The sequence below is a fragment of the Scyliorhinus canicula genome, chromosome 3 (assembly GCF_902713615.1).
Source record: "Scyliorhinus canicula chromosome 3, sScyCan1.1, whole genome shotgun sequence".
NCBI lineage: Eukaryota > Metazoa > Chordata > Chondrichthyes > Carcharhiniformes > Scyliorhinidae > Scyliorhinus > Scyliorhinus canicula.
This window is the reverse complement of record NC_052148.1, coordinates 118167972-118186235: the sequence shown is the minus strand read 5'-3', so window position 1 is coordinate 118186235 and position 18264 is coordinate 118167972. Positions and strand designations below refer to the sequence as shown.

General features: G+C 42.9%; 1 protein-coding gene across 7 annotated transcripts in view; it reads left to right on the top strand.

Annotated features, from left to right (window-relative positions):
• The first annotated feature begins 1298 nt into the window (after nucleotides 1–1298).
• The window catches only part of cracd (capping protein inhibiting regulator of actin dynamics), a 343220-nt gene continuing 326254 nt past the window's right edge, over nucleotides 1299–18264 (top strand). For 3 of the 7 annotated variants that reach the window (XM_038791145.1, XM_038791142.1, XM_038791144.1), the window contains exon 1: nucleotides 1925–2183. The gene's annotated coding sequence lies outside the window, so the exon portion shown is untranslated. Of the gene's footprint in view, nucleotides 1381–1924; nucleotides 2184–18264 lie in introns of those variants that run through there. The other 4 variants (XM_038791140.1, XM_038791139.1, XM_038791141.1 and 1 more) reach the window with 4 other exon arrangements.

The window sequence follows — 18264 nt, the reverse complement described above, 5'->3', positions numbered from 1 at the left end:
GCATAATTGCTTCATAGCTCCAGGGTCCCAGGTTCGATTCAGGCTTGGGCCACTGTCTGTGCGGAGTCTGCACATCCTCCCCGTATGGACATGGGTTTCCTCCGGGTGCTCCGGTTTCCTCCCGCAATCCAAAGATGTGCAGGTTAGGTGGATTGGCCATGATAAATTGCCCTTAGTGTCCAAAATTGCCCTTAGTGTTGGGTGGGGTTACTGGGTTATGGGGATAGGGTGGAGGTGTTGACCTTGGGTAGGGTGCTCTTTCCAGGAGCCGGTGCAGACTCGATGGGCCGAATGGCCTCCTTCTGCACTGTAAATTCTATGATTTACACACAGCAAATAGGATCAGGACTGTAACACCTTCCACAGTTAAATAACTCGTCAGCAATCAGTTGCGTTCACAATTAAAAAATTAGCACTTGGATAGCTTACTGAAAAACCAAGGCTCCCATGGTAGCAAATCGCACAGGCAGTAGCAATTTCAAGAGAGGAGAACAGAAAATTGGAAATATACATTATTGTATAATGTGTGTTTCTGACAATGCTAGTGAAGAGCCACATTTCCAGTTCTCTTCGTCCTAATTACTAAACTACCTGACAATGATCCATCCTCTGACTAATATTGAGTGGGAGGTGCACTATCTGTAATAATTATAGGCATAAAAGGGGAGATCAATCAATGCTTTAAGACTTGGACTTTTTATAATCATTACTGCTAGGATACCAAAGAAAATTAAGACAAATGCATCTCAACCATTTTACTGCCATGAGAAAATAAATGGTCGGGGGTGGAAAAAGGGAGGAATGTGCCACAATGCAAATTGTAACAGTGTGTCTGGTGCCTTTTGCCATCTGTTTTTAGTTCCAATTTTAAAATACCCATTGAAAAGTGTATTTTTTCCCAGTTTTCAGCTGAATTGCTCTAGTCTGAACACACATGATGTGGCAGGATAAGGAACACATGATGTGGCCGGCTGCCTGTGAACAACTTGTGAAAGAATTGTAACATGTTTCAAAAGCAGTGTTAATATTAAGATGAAAAAGATCTTTGACAAAAGGGTCATCCAGACTCCAAACGTTAGCTCCCTTCACTCTCCACAGATGCTGCCAGACCTGCTGTGATTGTCCAGTATTTTTATGTTTTTTGCTTAATATTAAGACGAAACGATTGCGGAAAAGATTCCCGGGAAACGTTCCATACTGAAATATCTTCATGCACAATCTCTCCGCGCTTCAGTAGCATCCGACTGGACGACCCCAGTACACATACCGCTGGCTGGTCATTATTGACTACGCCCTGTGTCACTCGGAGCCATCGCCCGGGGTTACTGAAGGTGATGGAGCGAGAGAGAGAGTTTCGTGAGCTGCAGGTTTAACCGCTAGGTGGGGGCAGCGTGAAAATGAATAAATTCAAACGGGGGTGTTAATGTGCTTGGGTGGTATTCTGCTGAAAGCGATCAGCTGGCTGGTCGGTGCTTGGTCTGAACCTGGGAACCCGGGTGATTCTGCCTAGAAATATTTCTTGGTGAGCCACCTCCCGGGTTCAAATAGAAAAATAAACAAAAATAGAGTTAAGAATAGAGTGGACATTTTAGACCTAGTAATATAAAATAAAATCATGTTTATTCTGGTTATGGTTTCATTTGCGGCGGAGTAACTTGATCAAATACACTTATGAAAAGTAACAGAACATTTACCCACTTAGTAAACTCGTGTAGAACAGGATGTTTTTGCTAGAATTGACGATTCGTTCCGTAAGGCACCCTAATTGTAATCTACACGTTTTGCAAGTGTGGATTCAAAAATTAACAATTGCATTGAATATTGATTCTCTGACTGCTGTCAGGCGAGAGCAGCTCCATTGAAACCACTCGATGAGAAGCAATTGCCTGATTGCAGGCAGGAGCAGCTCCCCTCACTCCCCACGTGGATGGAGAAAGGGCTGATCAATGGTCCATATAGGGAGAGTGGGATTATTCAGGAGACAGCTCTTTACCACATTCTGGTCCTCCCTCAGCAGAAGCAGCAATGGAGGCGGAATAGACCCAAACCGCTGGACTTGCACATCATCCTCTACTCTGGTACATCCCAAAGCAACAATAACAACAAAAGAAACGCCATAACGTGTAGCGATCAACGCAGAAGAGAAATGTGATCAGGGATTGAACTGGTGAATTAGATGTAAGGTATGGCTGCTTGATATGAAACCTCGCGTAAATGATGCATGATGTTGCGCTCTGTTTTATGGTTTACTGTGATGACAATTCCTGTAGGTTTATGTATGTGTTAGTGAGCCATGGTGTTGATAGTGTGCAAAAACAGGCAGCAGGAGTAACTGACAAAGCGATGCAAAGGTCAAGCAGAGGAAAAGACAGTTTCTCAGTCACTGTAAATCGTGAAAAACCAGGAGATGGATCGCCCAATAAAACACAGCGGTGTATCAATGTGATTTATATATGTACACACATAGAAAATGCGGTTTCATATCCAAGGTTACTGTGTTAGATTTTGCATTTTTGGGGGTTTAAAAATCTTCCCACCTCTGTTTTTAGTGATCGCTGACTCATTTACATGGAGCAATGGATATGCGATTCAAATCGGTGCCGCTGGGGAAAAGGGCGTTTTAAAAGCATCCCGTCAGCTTCAAATGGCATAATTTAACAGCAATTTTCCTTTTGTATTTGACACGAGCTGTGCAGTTTTATTGCTTGGCATGTTGCCCATTTTGTCCAGTGAAAGATTCACTCCTCTGTTCTGAATGAATATTTCTCTTGCTCCAGAATGTGTCCCCTTTACCACAACAAAAAGCAAAATGAAAGCTTTTCCAATTAGAATATGGTTTTGCTAAGAGCCGGTTTGTTGTTGCAAGGCACCATCCTTTGATATCTTGTCTATTTATAATTAATATTAAATATAGATGGGAATTAATCTGTAGTAGTCATGTGCGGTAAAAGTGCATTGCCTGATTGACTAAGTAGACAACAGGCAGCTTTCCATTCGTTTTACTATATGCAGACACAGACATAGATTCTAAGAGGATGACAAGATATGTAAATAACTCAGCCATCTTTAAACAGCTTTTTTCTTTATTGTAACATTAAATATCTTGCATTAACAGATTTCAGAGAGCATAATGATTGCACATCTTTCAGGATATTACTCATAATCAAACACCAGAGTGAATTGCCACAAAAGGAATGATTTGTTGTGTTGCCATCTTATTCTTTAGCATTCTCCCTAACAATATTTTAGAATGCACACAGCATAAAAGAACATATTATGCCCTTGAAACACTGATCATTCTTAACTAGTAGGGCTGGGCATAAGATCAGTTATTGAATGCAACCAATCCATCTTATCTACAATCATTGAATTATGCGAGTTCAAAGGAGAAATCATAGTAGGAAATACATTCATGACAACCTCAGGAGACACCACCAAATGAATAGGCTATTGTAAAGGCCAATTTAATCATTCGTTCTAATGCTGTAAATTATTAGTGGATAATTTATTAGAATGTATTGAGTCCAATTGATAGATTAGTTTACAGTGCAGACTTACTTTAAAAATATTTGAAACTAATAGTTGATAATTTGTAAGGACCATTTTGAAGCCAAGAATGTTATGAACTCAGTAATTGGTTGTGTGCATAAGCGTGTAGGCTAGACTATAAATATTTGCCTATTTTGTTAAAATCTCAGTTTATTAACAAATCAGATGGTAAGTTAGAATCACAATTTTACACAGTGATTTTTGGGACAACAACATTTTGGCAGGTCAAGAATTCCTTGCCTTGTTGCTTAGAATGCTACCCTACTGTTTAAAGGTTTGCGTTATACTGGGAGCACGCCATAATGTTTAGCAGTCATGGTGTGAACTGTGAAAATGAAGCCACATAGCTGCTGAAGCATTAAAATATATTTAGAGATTAAACAAATACATTTGTTTTTAAGGATATATAATATGCCCATTGTTTTTTATCATTGCAAAATAAAATATTGAAAATGTTCAAAGCTCACTTCTTGATTTTTCAGTTCTTTAGCCACTGCTTTGCTTCTTCGCATTTTCTTTTGCCATGAATTGTTTGCTTTCTATTGTCATTTATAAATCCATAATATACAATGCAGTTGGAATGAATTTATTTGTGTGGCACCTACACCTAATGTAGAAATAAACAGAAATGTTTGCAATAGGGCTTGAATTGATACATACAATATATCTGTTAAGATTTTGAAGATTCAGAAAAATTTTGAATATAATTCAATACCTTGTGAAAACCTAATATCTTTGACAAGAAAGATCTTGAAAACTAATCTGGTGGTGTAAAAAATGGGGTTGGCCTGAACAGAAGACTTAAATATATTTTCTGGAGCTGATGTATGATTCATCCGTTTGCAAATGTCAGGAGTATGTGTTTTGTCAGTACTGATGGGCAAACATTCGTCAAATAACAGAGATAAAAAGAAGGACTTTTGTAAAAGATAAAAATCTGTTCATATTGTAACAGATAAAATACACCCAATTGATTTAAATGTTCAAAATAATCAAAGTAATTGAGACAATAGCATTAGAGTTGTTCAAAGTACAGTTAAATGTGACAAGTACTTCCTTTAGTTATTGTGCTGAAGGGATGACCTTTGATGGGCAGAGCGACCTTTCCTTGATCTGAACATCTCTTTGGTTTTAAATTATTGTGCTTTAATTCAGAATTTCTTGCCAACTGATTGAGTTTAGAGAATCACTGGAAGTGACAGTGAACTTCAACCTAGTTCTAATTCACAAATCAATCATTTTCTTTGTGGAAATAACTTTTAGTGACATTCTTTCTTCATGGGCGGCATGGTGGCACAGTGGTTAGCACTGCTGCTTCATAGCACCAGAATCCCAGGTTCGATTCCTGGGCACCCTGTACTGTCAACTCTTCTTTGGATGCCAAACACCTTGGAGAGCCTTCCCCTTTTTAAAACGCATTGTATTCACCAGACTAATATTGTTTTTTTGCTCACCCTTGCACAAGTTGGCGGCAGTACAGCTCACAGGTGCCCCAAGGATCCAGATTTCCCCCTCTGTGGTGTGTAGTTATACCAGAGCAGCATCTCTGAGTGAATGAGGTAGCCTCATGCCTGTGCTGTGCTGTGCTGTGCTTCAGACATGTATCATCACGCTTGCTTTTGTTCATAAGTGTAGGACATGGCACTTCTTCAGTCTACTGAGGAAAGCAGCAAAAGGCCATGAAGAGCCATCATTTTCTCCCATATTGACACCAGGCATTTGGGAATAGTACCAAATGAGGGGGGGTTGTTGGGTTACGGGTATAGGGTGGATACGTGAGTGTGAGTAGGGTGATCATGGCTCGGCACAACATTGAGGGCCGAAGGGCCTGTTCTGTGCTGTACTGTTCTATGTTCTATGTTCTATGTCTCTGATCTCTTTGTGGACCAGTCTTTAGCAGGTCTCAGTCCGTGACTGATACTAAAAGTTTAATTTCTAGGGGATGTAAGAGTGGGTTGCTTTGGAGAAGTTTTCGCTATTGGCTGCCCTCTTTGTTATAATGACTCTGAATCTGTTTCTAGGCCTGTTGAGTCTGTGCTGACCAATTCTGCATGTGCAGATTTGAACTAAACTTTTAAGGAGACATCTTCTCTTGCGGCCTTAATCTTAGTGCTGCCTTTAGTGGGTGGCACAGTGGCACAATGGTTAGCACTGCTGCCTCACAGCTTCAGGGTCCTGGGTTCAATTCCGGCCTCAGGTGACTGTGTGGAGTTTGCACTTTCTCCCCGTGTCTACGTGGGTTTACTGCGGGTGCTCCAGTTTCCTCCCACAATCCAAAGATGTGCAGGTTAGGTGGATTTGCTATGCTAAATCGCCCCTTAGTACCCAAAAGGTTAGGTGGCGTTACTGGGTTACAGGGAGAGGGAGGTGGTGTGGGCTTAAGTAGGGTGCTCTTTCCAAGGGCCAGTGCAGACTCGATGGGCCGAATGGCCTCCTTCTGCATTGCAAATTCTATAATTCTAGCCTTGGGAGACTGTACGGAGTCTGCATGTTCTCCCTGTGCCTGTGCAGGTTTCCTCCCACAGTCCAAAAATGTGCAAGTTAGGTGAATTGGCCATGATACGTTGCCCCTTAGTGCCCAAGGTTGTGCAGGTTAGGTGGGGTTACTGGGATAGGTCGGGGAGGGTGCTCTTTTGGAGGGTCGGTGCAGACTCGATGGGCTGAACGGCTGCACTGTGCAGATTCCATGTCTAATAATATCAGGTGCTAGTAGGACTGGGATTTGAAAAGTAAACACAGAATTTAAAATTTAAATTACAAACTTAACTTCATACATTTGGAGAGAAGAATTTAGGTTGTTTAGTTTTTGACAGATAGATGTTTCAATTTGCAGCTTTAATGTGGAGAATCGAAGTCAGCGAAAGAGAACATTCCTAGTATTGTATGCTGGTATATACTGCACTGTGTGTTAACATAAAAGATTGAATTTGTTGTAAAAGTGCAAAATATCGATTCTGATGATTACAAGAGCCTGTATTAACCAACATGGCTAGATTGTAGGAAACTAATCTAGTTCCTTCTCTCACCTCGACACTGAGTACAAGCCTTTGTGCAAATACTCTCAGAGGGTAGCAATGACACCACAACCATTTATAATGATTATTACATTGTCAGCGGCGGAATCTATAAAGTTGGTCTCAAAGGAAAGCATTCTTCTTGGGCTGAAAGGATAATGTCATCTTAAGGAAAGACAAGTGTAGTAGGATTAGTCTAAAAAGATCACATGCAAAAAATCAACTTCTTTGGAGGTAGTTTAGTGAATAATTCCAATGTTCAGATAATCATATAGTTAAATTTACTCAATATTGTTTTCATCATTATTATTAAAATCAGAATGACTCTCAATCCATTCCCATTTACTTCTGATCACTTAAACTGCACTATTGGGGCAACACGGTAGCATGGTGGTTAGCATAAATGCTTCACAGCTCCAGGGTCCCAGGTTCAATTCCCGGCTGGGTCACTGTCTGTGTGGAGTCTGCATGTCCTCCCCGTGTGTGCGTGGGTTTCCTCCGGGTGCTCCGGTTTCCTCCCACAGTCCAAAGATGTGCGGGTTAGGTGGATTGGCCATGCTAAATTGCCCGTAGTGTCCTAAAATGTAAGGTTAAGGGGGGGTTGTTGGGTTACGGGTATAGGGTGGATACGTGGGTTTGCGTAGGGTGATCATTGCTCGGCACAACATCGAGGGCCGAAGGGCCTGTTCTGTGCTGTACTGTTCTATGTTCTATTGTTTGGAAAACTTTTTAATTCATTATATTTGTGTATTGTATTGAAGGACGTTATGTGTTGCTCATCCTGGTGATTCCTTGTTCATCTGAAACAAAAAGTAGCATGTCATGAAAATAATGTTGAATTTTTAAAAAGTCCTTCATTGCCGTTTGTTGTTAAGAAAAGACAGATATACTTTCCTTGTTTATCTTGTTTATGGTATGTACCATTCTCTGTAATTGAAGGCATTTTGTTATTAAATCTTGGCATGGGAGTGCCCCTTTAAGAAAGGTTTTTGTCTTATCACATGGCTTCAGTGATGTCTTGTGTATGGGGGAAGCTGGCCTGTAGCTCTGTGAGTTTTTACGTTCGCTTTGAGTTTTGGACTGGTTTGAACTGCACAGGTTGAAAGAAGTGTTCCAGACTGTTTGGTAAATTAAAAGAGATAATTGATTTCTGGAAGGAATCCAAATCTTCTATTTGAAAAGGGGAACAGAGTATCAATAACAATAATCTTATACCAGCGAGAATGTCGTGTGCAGGGCCACACCTTTGAAAAGAGGTGTCTGGTTTTACTTGGATTTTGTTATTGAATTGGAACAGTTAAGGAGGAATTCTTTAAGGATTATACATAGATTACTGTAGCTGTGTGGGGTCTTTATGTTTGTAATTGAAACAAATTGAAATCTCACAGGATGCATTTTCAGCCTGTTTTCTCTTCTCTTTCACAAAGAACTGCAAAAGGAATACTGGAACAACAGTGTAATCCACTCTAACTTTAACTTGTTTGCAACAGATTCTATTTGAAAATAGCCATAATGAAGACTTCCTGGGCAAAGTACAGTAATCTCTCACCATGATTGGCCTAGATCTTCTGGTTGGCAGCGATGTTGGGTGATTGCTGCTGATGTAAAGGTTGCTGTGTTCTATCTTTTTGTGACGATCAGTTGGGACTTCCTGTCCTGGCTGCTGCAATGATTCTTCAGCACAGCCATCCATGAGAAGAAAGGCAAAGAAAAGGACAGGTCCCCTTTTTATGACATCAGCTGTCATATTCAGGCAAGCGTTTAAAGATATCAAAAGTTTTCAGTGAATGAGTAAGTGGTGAGTGAATGGGTGGGTGGATGAGTGAGTGGGGTGGTCTATTTGGGGTTGGGCAGTTGGGCCAGGTGGTATTCGGGAAGTAGGCAGTTGGGCCGGGGTGGGTACTTTGGTCAAGGGGGTGATAGTTGAGGTGGATAGTCAGATTGGATCGGATTGGGTTGTTGGTCTGTGTGTGGGAGTATATATGTGGGGGCTATGGGTTGTGTTTTTCTGTTAATCACGGGTTAATTTCTGTTGTAACTCAATTTAACAGTTCCTAGGGCAGAATTTTATGCTCCCCGGTGTTTTTTTAAGATGGTGTGGGAGTGTAAAATAGTATGGATGGGATTCCCACCAACATCCTCCTGCCTTGAGCCGGATACAATATTACAGTGAGGAAGGAAGGGCTTTGGACAAGAAGCCTTCCCATATCACTTAAGCGTCTTTTCCCACCCAGCCTTAATTTTTAGACTGGTGGGCACACAATGACTGAGGGTGGGAAACAGTAAAGGTTCTCACCCTTGATCTTGGGCGAGGAGTCGGGGGGTGATGGGGGTGGGGTTGGTGGTGGTGCCTCCATTGGAAGGTTCTCTTCCGACTGGGGATACCTCCCCCCATGGACCACAGACCTCTAGCCCTCCCTCCTCTCTGGTCTACCTGTCGGCAGTGAGATTACCCTCCAGCAACCCTGAGGGCATCCCCTACCCTCCCCTCCCCAGGACCCCTAGTACTTAACAGCATGGTGGTTCTGGGGACTTAGTCCAAGTTTGGTTTCTCCAGGACCTCCTAATCTCTTGCAGCTTTGGTCCAACCGTGGACAACTCTCTAGGTATGAGTGACTGCCCTTGGCATCAAAGCAGCATTTGACTAAGTCTGGCATCAGCAAAACTGGAGTCAATGGAAATCGGGGAAAACCCACTGCTGGTTGGAGCCATACCTGGAACAAAAGAAAAGGTTGTGGTTGCAGGATGTCAGTAATCTCAGCCCCAGGACATCACTGCAGGAAACCCTCAGAATAATGTCCAGGCCCAACCATCTTCTGCTGCTTCGTCAATGATTATCCTCCCATCATAAAGTCCACATTGGGGATGTATGCTGACAATGAAGCAGTCCATGCCTGAATGCAGCATGACCTGAAAAACATTCAGACTTGGGTTGATAAGTGACATCTTCAATATGGGAGAATCTAACCACCTCTCTTTGACATTCAATGGCATTATGATGAGTGAATCCCCACTATCAATATCCTGCCAGTTACTGTTGATCGGAAACTGAACTGGACCAGCAATAAAAATACCGTGGGTACAAGAGCCGGCCAGTGGCTAGGATGTCTGCAGAAAGTTCCTCACTTCCTTCCTACCCAAAGTCTGTCCACCATCTCATAGGGACAAATAGGGAATTTTATGGAATGCTCCCCATTTACCGGTATGAATGGAGCTCCATGAACACCCAAGAAGCTGGACATTATTCAAAGCAGATGTGTGATCAGCACTCACCCATCACTATAAACATTTACTGCTTCCACAACTGGCACACAGTTGACAGCATTGTGTAGCAATAGAAGATGCGCTGCAGCAATCCGTTAAGGCTCCTTCAACCGCACCGTTGAAACCCACAACCTCTTCCACCTATAGGGACAAGGGCAGCAGATGTATGGGAACTCTACCACCTGCAAGTAGCCCTCCAAGACACAAACCATTCTTCTTGGAAAGACATCACCGTTTATTCACTGTCCCTGGATCACAATCCTGGAACTCCGTTCCGAACAGCACTGTGAGTGTATCTACACCACATGGACTGCAGCGGTTCAAGAAGGCAGCTCACCAACACTTTGTCAATGGCAATTAGGGACAGGCAATAAATACTGACCTAGCCAGTGATGCCCATATCCCATGATTGAATTTTTAAAAAATACATAAGGACAAACAGCTCCAGTCCTTACTGGAGATCAATCCTGCAGCTGAATCTTGAGAGGTTTTTCAAAAAAGGGGTGTGTGTGGGGTTATGTGATGTGAGCGCGGAAGAGATTGTGTTTTTGTGAGTTTTGGATATGATTGACTTTATTTAATTAAATTTAGGGTAGCCAATTATCGTTTTGCAATTAAGGGGCAATTTAGTGTGGCCAATCCACCTACCCTGCTAATCTTTGGGCTGTGGGGGTGAAACCCACGCAGACACGAGGAGAATGTGCAAGATGTGCTTGACGTTTAATCCTTCATTTCATCCTGGTGCATATTTCATATTTGCTTTTTCTTGGACTGCGTGGCTTAAGCTGTGTTGCTGGAAGTTCTTGCATGTTTGTTTTTCTTTGCGAGAAACAGCCATGATAAAATGCTAAAGTCCTCATTTATTTGTGGTGGTTGTTGTGGACTGGGGTGGGACCCACTGTGCAGTGGCGCAGTTGTTGGTAAGCGGAGTCTCGCCTTTGCAGTTCTGTTTGTATCTGGATGATGGACGATCTGCTGTCTTGGCTGAGCATTTCGGCTCTGTGGTGCAAGTTGTTAGAGCTCACTTTGAAGGATTGCAGGTACTTTTAGAAGAAAAGTACATTAGAACATAGAACAGTACAGCACAGAACAGGCCCTTCGGCCCTCAATGTTGTGCCGAGCCATGATCACCCTACTCAATCCCACGCATCCACCCTATACCCATAACCCAACAACCCCCCCCTTAACCTTAATTTTTATTAGGACACTACGGGCAATTTAGCATAGCCAATCCACCTAACCCGCACATCTTTGGACTGTGGGAGGAAACCGGAGCACCCGGAGGAAACCCTCGCACACAGGGGGAGGACGTGCAGACTCCACACAGACAGTGACCCAGCCGGGAATCGAACCTGGGACCCTGGAGCTGTGAAGCATTTATGCTAACCACCATGCTACCCTGCTGCCCCATTGTCCCTGGTTAGGGGCCGCCTTCATGATGTCAAAATCCTGCTGAAGGGTGTGTCATTTATCCTGATGGGTTTGGGAACTGGGGGCTGGGTGGGGTGTGCCCCTGAGCTTGGTCCCTGGCGAGAGATGGGAGTTGACTTCCCAATTCAGTTCGAAAATTGGCTGCCTTGCTTTGGTAATCTTGATCTGGAGGCTGGGTGCACCTGATTTGATAGTGCACAATACATACTGTCTTTGCACCAGTGGGTCGGTAGGGCCCACTCATCACTGGTCCTATATAGGGCAGCACGGTGGCCTAGTGGTTAGCACAACCGCCTCACGGCGCTGAGGTCCCAGGTTCGATCCCGGCTCTGGGTCACTGTCCGTGTGGAGTTTGCACATTCTCCCCGTGTCTGCGTGGGTTTCGCCCCCACAACCCAAAAATGTGCAGAGTAGGTGGATTGGCCACGCTAAATTGCCCCTTAATTGGAAAAAATAATTGGGTAATCTAAATTTATAAAAAAAAAATAAAAAAAATCACTGGTCCTATATCATCCTATTCTCTATGCTTGTCATGAAGGGTTGGAGGTGGTCGCTGAGATGCTGAAGAGTGTTCGTTTATGAAGTGCAAATCATATTTGAATAATTTGCAAGGTTGTTCGAAGATGTAACAAGCAAAGAAGATAATGGGGGTCCTATGGATGTAGTATATCTGGCCTTCCGGAAGGCGTTTGATAAAGTGCTGCACAGAAGGTTAATTCACAAGGTTAGATCACATGGGATTAGGGGTAATGTATTAACTTGGATAGAAGGCTGGCTGATGGACAGAAGACAGAGAGTCGGGATAAATAAGTCTTCTTCTGGATGGCAAGATGTAACTAGTGGGCTGCCACAGGATTCAGTCCTTGGGCCCCAACTATTTACAATCTATATAAACAATTTGGATAAAGGGATAGAAGGTTCTACAGCCAAATTTGCAGACAACACAAAAAAGGTGGGATGGTAAGTTACAAGAAGGAAATAAGGACCTTATGAATGGATATAGATAGGTTAGGAGAGTGGGCAAAAGGAGAAGCTTTACTAGGTTGATTCCAGAGATGAAGGGTTTGTTATATTAAGAGAGATTGAACAGTTTAGGCCTATACTCTCTCGAGTTTAGAAGAATGAGGTGCGATCAAATTGAGGTGTACAGGATAATAAAAGGTATGTGTTATAACCTGCCTGCTTACCACTGGCTGGGGACTAATGGCAATCCCACAATCCTTTGGGAGTATGAGCACCCCCAATGAGGGGGGCAGAGAAATCATTAGCAGATTCCCTGCATAAATAAAGCTGGCCAGTTTGGAACCAGCTAGAGAGGAGTGAACAGCAAGGGAGTTACAGCTGCTGTTATATGTTATTGTAAATAAATGTTATTTCTTTCTATCCTTCAACTTGTGCTGGATTCTTCATGGCCCTCACAAAAGTATGGATAAAGTAGACGTGGAGTGGATGCTTCCCCTTGTGGGGCATTCTAGAACAAGAGGTCATGGTCTTAGGGTAAGAGGTAGATACATACCTCAAAGGGTTATGAATCTGTGGAATTAACTACCCCAGATTGCGATGGACGCAGGGACAGTGAGTAATTTTAAGGGGGAGTTAAACAGATTTTTAATTGGTAATAGGTTGAAGGGCTATGGAGAATGGGCAAGATGATGGAGTTAAGGCCAGGATGAGATTAGCCATGATCGAATGGTGGAGCAGACTCGTTGGGCCAAATGGCCTAATTCTCCTATATCTTATGAACTTATCGTGCTTTATCCTTTGTCTTCTCTTGCGACATGGAAGATTTCTTTATCCTACAATTTACTCTGCGGTTCTTCTGTAACCCTGAACGTTACTCTCTGCTGGCCATGTTGTTGATTATTTATTGCTGTCTTTCCTACTGTAAGGGAGTGAGCATGATGGCCTGTGCCATTGATTATCCTGTTCGAGCAAATCATCTTGAATCAATTATGGGAAGTGTGATTTGAGCACAGTTTTACTCATCTGGTTATTGTGTTTTATAATCCTTGTGGTTGGGGAAAGCGCGTGTTTTTATCACCCTCTGTCTCATTCACAAAGAGGATGAGTGGAGTGGAGCAGGGGCTGGTGAAGAAGGCTGCGTGGATAGGGTTGATAGGGTTAGTTCTGTCTTCACTGAGATTGAGAATAGATTCCCCCCCCCCCACCAATTAGAATGTATCCGTTTTGGGTTTTTCTTGCAGATTAGAATGCTTTTTGAATTAAGAATCCGTGTCTTTATCCTTCATTGGCCCGGGCAGAGTTTGTATCCTGGGGAGGACTGTGTTCCTTCTGACTCCTTCGTGAGGCGAAGTTTTTCCTTTCCTCTGTTTGTGTGTCTTTATTTACTCCTGAGCTATCAGAACGTGATGAGTAGTTTTGGCACATGCTGAGGTTGGACTGATTATTATGATTCGGTTGTTCAGGAGGGAAGTTGCTCTGGGTATCCTTTGTGCAATGGTGGTCGCTTCGTGTTAGGCTGGGCATCCCGTCCTTGGGGTTTTTTCCTTTACTTCTTTTCGTCCAGATGAGAATGATGAGGTTCTTATCCTGATCTGGTCTGGCGGTTTGGGGGAACAGAGTTCCCTGGTTGTGCTGGGGTGGAGGGAATTGGCTCTCCCTCTCAGGGCACCCTATTCTTCTTCTTGGGTTTCTCCTCCCAAACACAGTAATTATCCTCCCCCCCTCCCAAACACAGTAATTATCCTCTTCATATCAGTATGTATGGGGACGGTGCACTGCCCTGGATGGGACTGGAAAGGTACGGATTCAGTGGCGGTGCAGGTTTTTGGGGTGTGCTGGAGGTCCAGGGGTACAGTTTTTCTTGTACGTCAGTTGGTGCTGGACTCAGCCAGGCCCGGTGCTGTGACTACTGTCCTGTTGCCCCATGGGCCTTGGGATGTTCCTCTCCGAGGATGTCGCGGAGGGCATCCTGGAAAGCTGGGTTTTGCTTCTCTGGTACATGGGGGCATGGGCGTGGGCCGGATTTTGTGCTTTGGTGAGAATCCTATTATCCGCTAGGGGGTGGGATACCTTGCTGATTGAGTGGTCGTTCTCCTCAATATTAATGAAAATGAAATGAAAATCGCTTATTGTCACGAGTAGGCTTCAATGAAGTTACTGTGAAAAGCCCCTAGTCGCCACATTCCGGCGCCTGTCCGGGGAGGCTGGTACGGGAATCGAACCGTGCTGCTGGCCTGCTTGGTCTGCTTTAAAAGCCAGCGATTTAGCTCAGTGAGCTAAACCAGCCCCTGGGTGCTGGACAGGAGCTGGGAGGCACGGGGTCCGGATCAGGTGCAGATCCTTTGTTGTCAGATGAGTTAGTTCTGGTAGTGTTAGTTCTTCCTTTCTCCTTTTTCTCTCTTGGGAGATCCTGAAGGTTTGTCATATGTCATCTGGTGGGTGAGGTCTGATAGTTTTTAGCTCTTTTCTTTTCTCCCTTGGGGGGCCCTGAAGGCTTGACATAATCTGAACATGTTGTTGTTGTTATTGTTGCAGGTCCATTCCGCATAATTCTATGAAATTATTTTGGTTCTGGCCTGGGCCTGTATTGGGGTTTAGTTGTATTGTGTGGTATGTATGTAACTCCTCTTAGAACTGGAGTTTGTGTGTATTTTCTTGTTTTTGTAACAATGGGTATGAAATCCATTCTTGGCTCCTACATGGGTGTAGTTGGGTCTAGTGTACGGAAAGAGGAGGTAATGATGGGCCGTTGACGCTGCTGGAGTTGAGGGGGGTTGTGCATTGGTGTGGGCCCGATCATGGCATAGTAAGGTTATCCTCATTTCTTGTGATGATTATGGACTTGTGCAGCATTGGAGGGTGCGCACTATGTTGTCATGTTTTCATTATTGTGTCTTGTTCCCCCTTGGTCTCACGTGGGGCTATATGAGTATCTAATTTTGTCAGATGATTGGATGAGGCAGTTGCGATGTTGTCCTCCTGTTCCATTCTGTACTCATGTAGGCCAAGCTGTTTTTTTTCTCTGCTTGCTTATGGTGGTGTATTATTTTGTAATAATATGGGTGGCACGGTAGCACAGTGGTTAGCACTGTTGCTTCACAGCTGAAGGGACCTGGATTAAATTCCTGGCTTGGATCACTGTCTGTGTGGAGTTGGTACATTCTCCCCCGTGTCTGCGTGGGTTTCCTCCAGCAGTTCCGGTTTCCTCCCACAAGTCCTGAAAGACAAGCTTGTTCGGTGTACCTGAACAGGCGCTGGAGTTTGGCGACTAGGGGATTTTCACAGTAACTTCATTGCAGTGTTAATGTAAGCCTAGTTGTGACTCTAATAAAGATTATTATTATTATTGTACGTTTGTTACGTTATTCTCTAAAATGTAAAATCTCAATGAATTTACTTTATTAAGAAAGAGTGTATGTAGTTAAAGGCCTGACAGGTTTTGAATAATTCAAATGAATAGGACCCGTTGAAGGGGTAAAGGTAGGAGAGAATACACAAAGGCTTGGGTCAGAGGAGTGCAATGTTGGGGGAGATATATGACTGAAGGAGATTACAGTGATAGATAGTTATTTAAATTGAAAGTATTGGAGTATGTCAGTCAGGAACATGATATGAACAGTAGAACTTTGGACAAGTTGATATTTATGGAAGGTGAAGAGAGTTGAGCAACTATACATATCCCATACAGTTCTGCTATATGTACACCCTTTGGATGAGACTCCACACAGTTTGTTGTACAGCTCAGTTGATCTCTTTTCTGTTGACTTCAATTCAGAAAAAAATTGCACGATGAAAATAAATTACTTATGGTACCAAAAGTGCAATAAGAGTTGAACAGCAAAAACATAAAGAGACACACAAAGGAAGAACTATTTGCCGTTTGTAGAATTAGTCAGCCACACGTCACCGTATTGTTTACATAGGAAAAGGGGAAAAAACAGCTTTAGTTTAGAAATATGTTAATCAATGCAATCTCGCTGAACATTTTGATGAATTAAAACAGCCTACGGTATTAGTTCTGAGTTTTCATTACTTCGAATTAAAAACAAATTAAATATTGATGCTGTTTATATAAAATCGATATGAATATGCTGACATACCAATATAACATTCAGAGCCGACCAGACTTTGTTTCAAGGATTTAAACTCTAAAGTTGCCTTAGAGAAAATGATGGTGCATGTCATTGAGTACTGTTCAGACACTTTGCTACTTAAGTACAGGTGCTGCAAATGCTGTGTCTGGACTAGTCTCTGTAGTTATTCCTTACATTGTGTATTCCGAATGATGGAGCATCATATCTGACTAATCCTGCAAGGGCAATTGTTATGACACCCTGGGCTAGTGCATGGTTAATTCCAGCCCCATGTGCCCTGAGTCACAACACAAGCGAATTGACCAAGAATTCTTATAAAAATACCCAAAGTGTTTGGCTCTTGCCTGTTCAATAATTACTGTCACCAGGTTTATAAATGTAAACATGATTACTGTTTATTTATGACAAGGACTATCATGAAATATGTAGTAAATACAACTGGTTAACAACAAGCTAATACCTATTGCCCACCTTAACTGACCCACCCCGACCCACACACACAGGGCAGACAAACACAGGGATGGAAAGAGGTAAAAAATGATAAGGATGAAGGTCAAATGTTTGTTTTTTTAGCACTCTTTCTTCACAGCAAGCTAGCTGATTGAAGTCTCTGGGGTACAGGCGGTAATGATCTTCTTTGTAGAGTCATTCATTCCGGTACCCTGTAGTTTAGACAATACAGTACTCACAGACAGCAAGCTTTCTGGAGAGACACCTTATTTCTCATCAAACTGGGCCTTCAGTTTGAGGTTCGCATTCAGGCCTCCATCTTCCTGTAGAGAGAGTTAGTCGGTTCTGCCTTTGCCTTTCAGCAGAGAGAGTTGGTCGGTTCTGGACTCTGTCTGTACATAGATTCACTCTGGCTCTCTGCCAGTTCAGAAACACAGGGCGGGATTCTCAATCTCGCCAGTCGGTCAATGGAGTTACTCATTGTGGGCAGCCCCATGCCATCGGGAAGTCACAGGCTGCCGGTGTAACGGAGAATCCCGACAGTGGAGAATCCAGCCCTGTGCTTTTCTGGAGAAAAGCGGTGAGGGAAGGATTGCAGGTCCTTTCCTCCGACTGCCAAGATTAAAACTGAAACCAAACTCAAGCCATGGGACTCTGAAAAACGTATCAGTGGAATCAGATCCAATCATTGCCTGTTACCGGGCAGAGCACAGCCTTTTGGGCCAATTCATTGGCCACCAGCCAATCAATCAAACTGCATCCTCACTGATACCAGCCAGTCTTCAATCATCAATTTAAAGCAGCCCAGCCTTCTGGATTCTTCTGTTTGAATTAAAGGTTCAGGCTTCTTACAGGCTGCTTGCCTTAAAGTGAGATGCCCATCAATCATCCGTAGGTCAAAAATGCAGCAGCAAAATAAAAGAAAGGGGAAATAAAGGAATAAACGGCAAGGGCCCTTACACAATGTTCAATTCATTTTGTACTCTGGTCTCTGGTAATATAACCTGAAGATTTCATTTTGTGTTGATATAACTGTGTCTTTGCTTTCCACGGAGATGTATTTTATAGTCAACAATTGTAACTGTTGCTCATAAGAATAGTTCCACTTGTCTGAAAGACCTATGCAGAGTTGCTCAGTTGCCCATTACTCAGCATATGTTATAATTGGACAAAAGATGCTGCATTTGGGGCTGATGCATGTAGTGTAAAATCAAATCCTCTTTAATTTATTCTCTCAATATTAATACATTTATATTGGAACCAAATAAAGAAGCTGTGTTTTAATTAACTTAGGGAATATTGCACTGCAAAAGGGTGATGGCTGGGTTTTGATAATTAACATTTATTGATGTGAATACATTAAGACGTGATTTTGGGAAAAAAATCATATTATAATTTAGTTCGAACAAAAAAAAAGTTTTTAATGGGGTTCATTCAGTAAGAGCTGCTTGTATCTTCCTGTCACATGTCATATCCTATAACACCACTGACATGAGAAG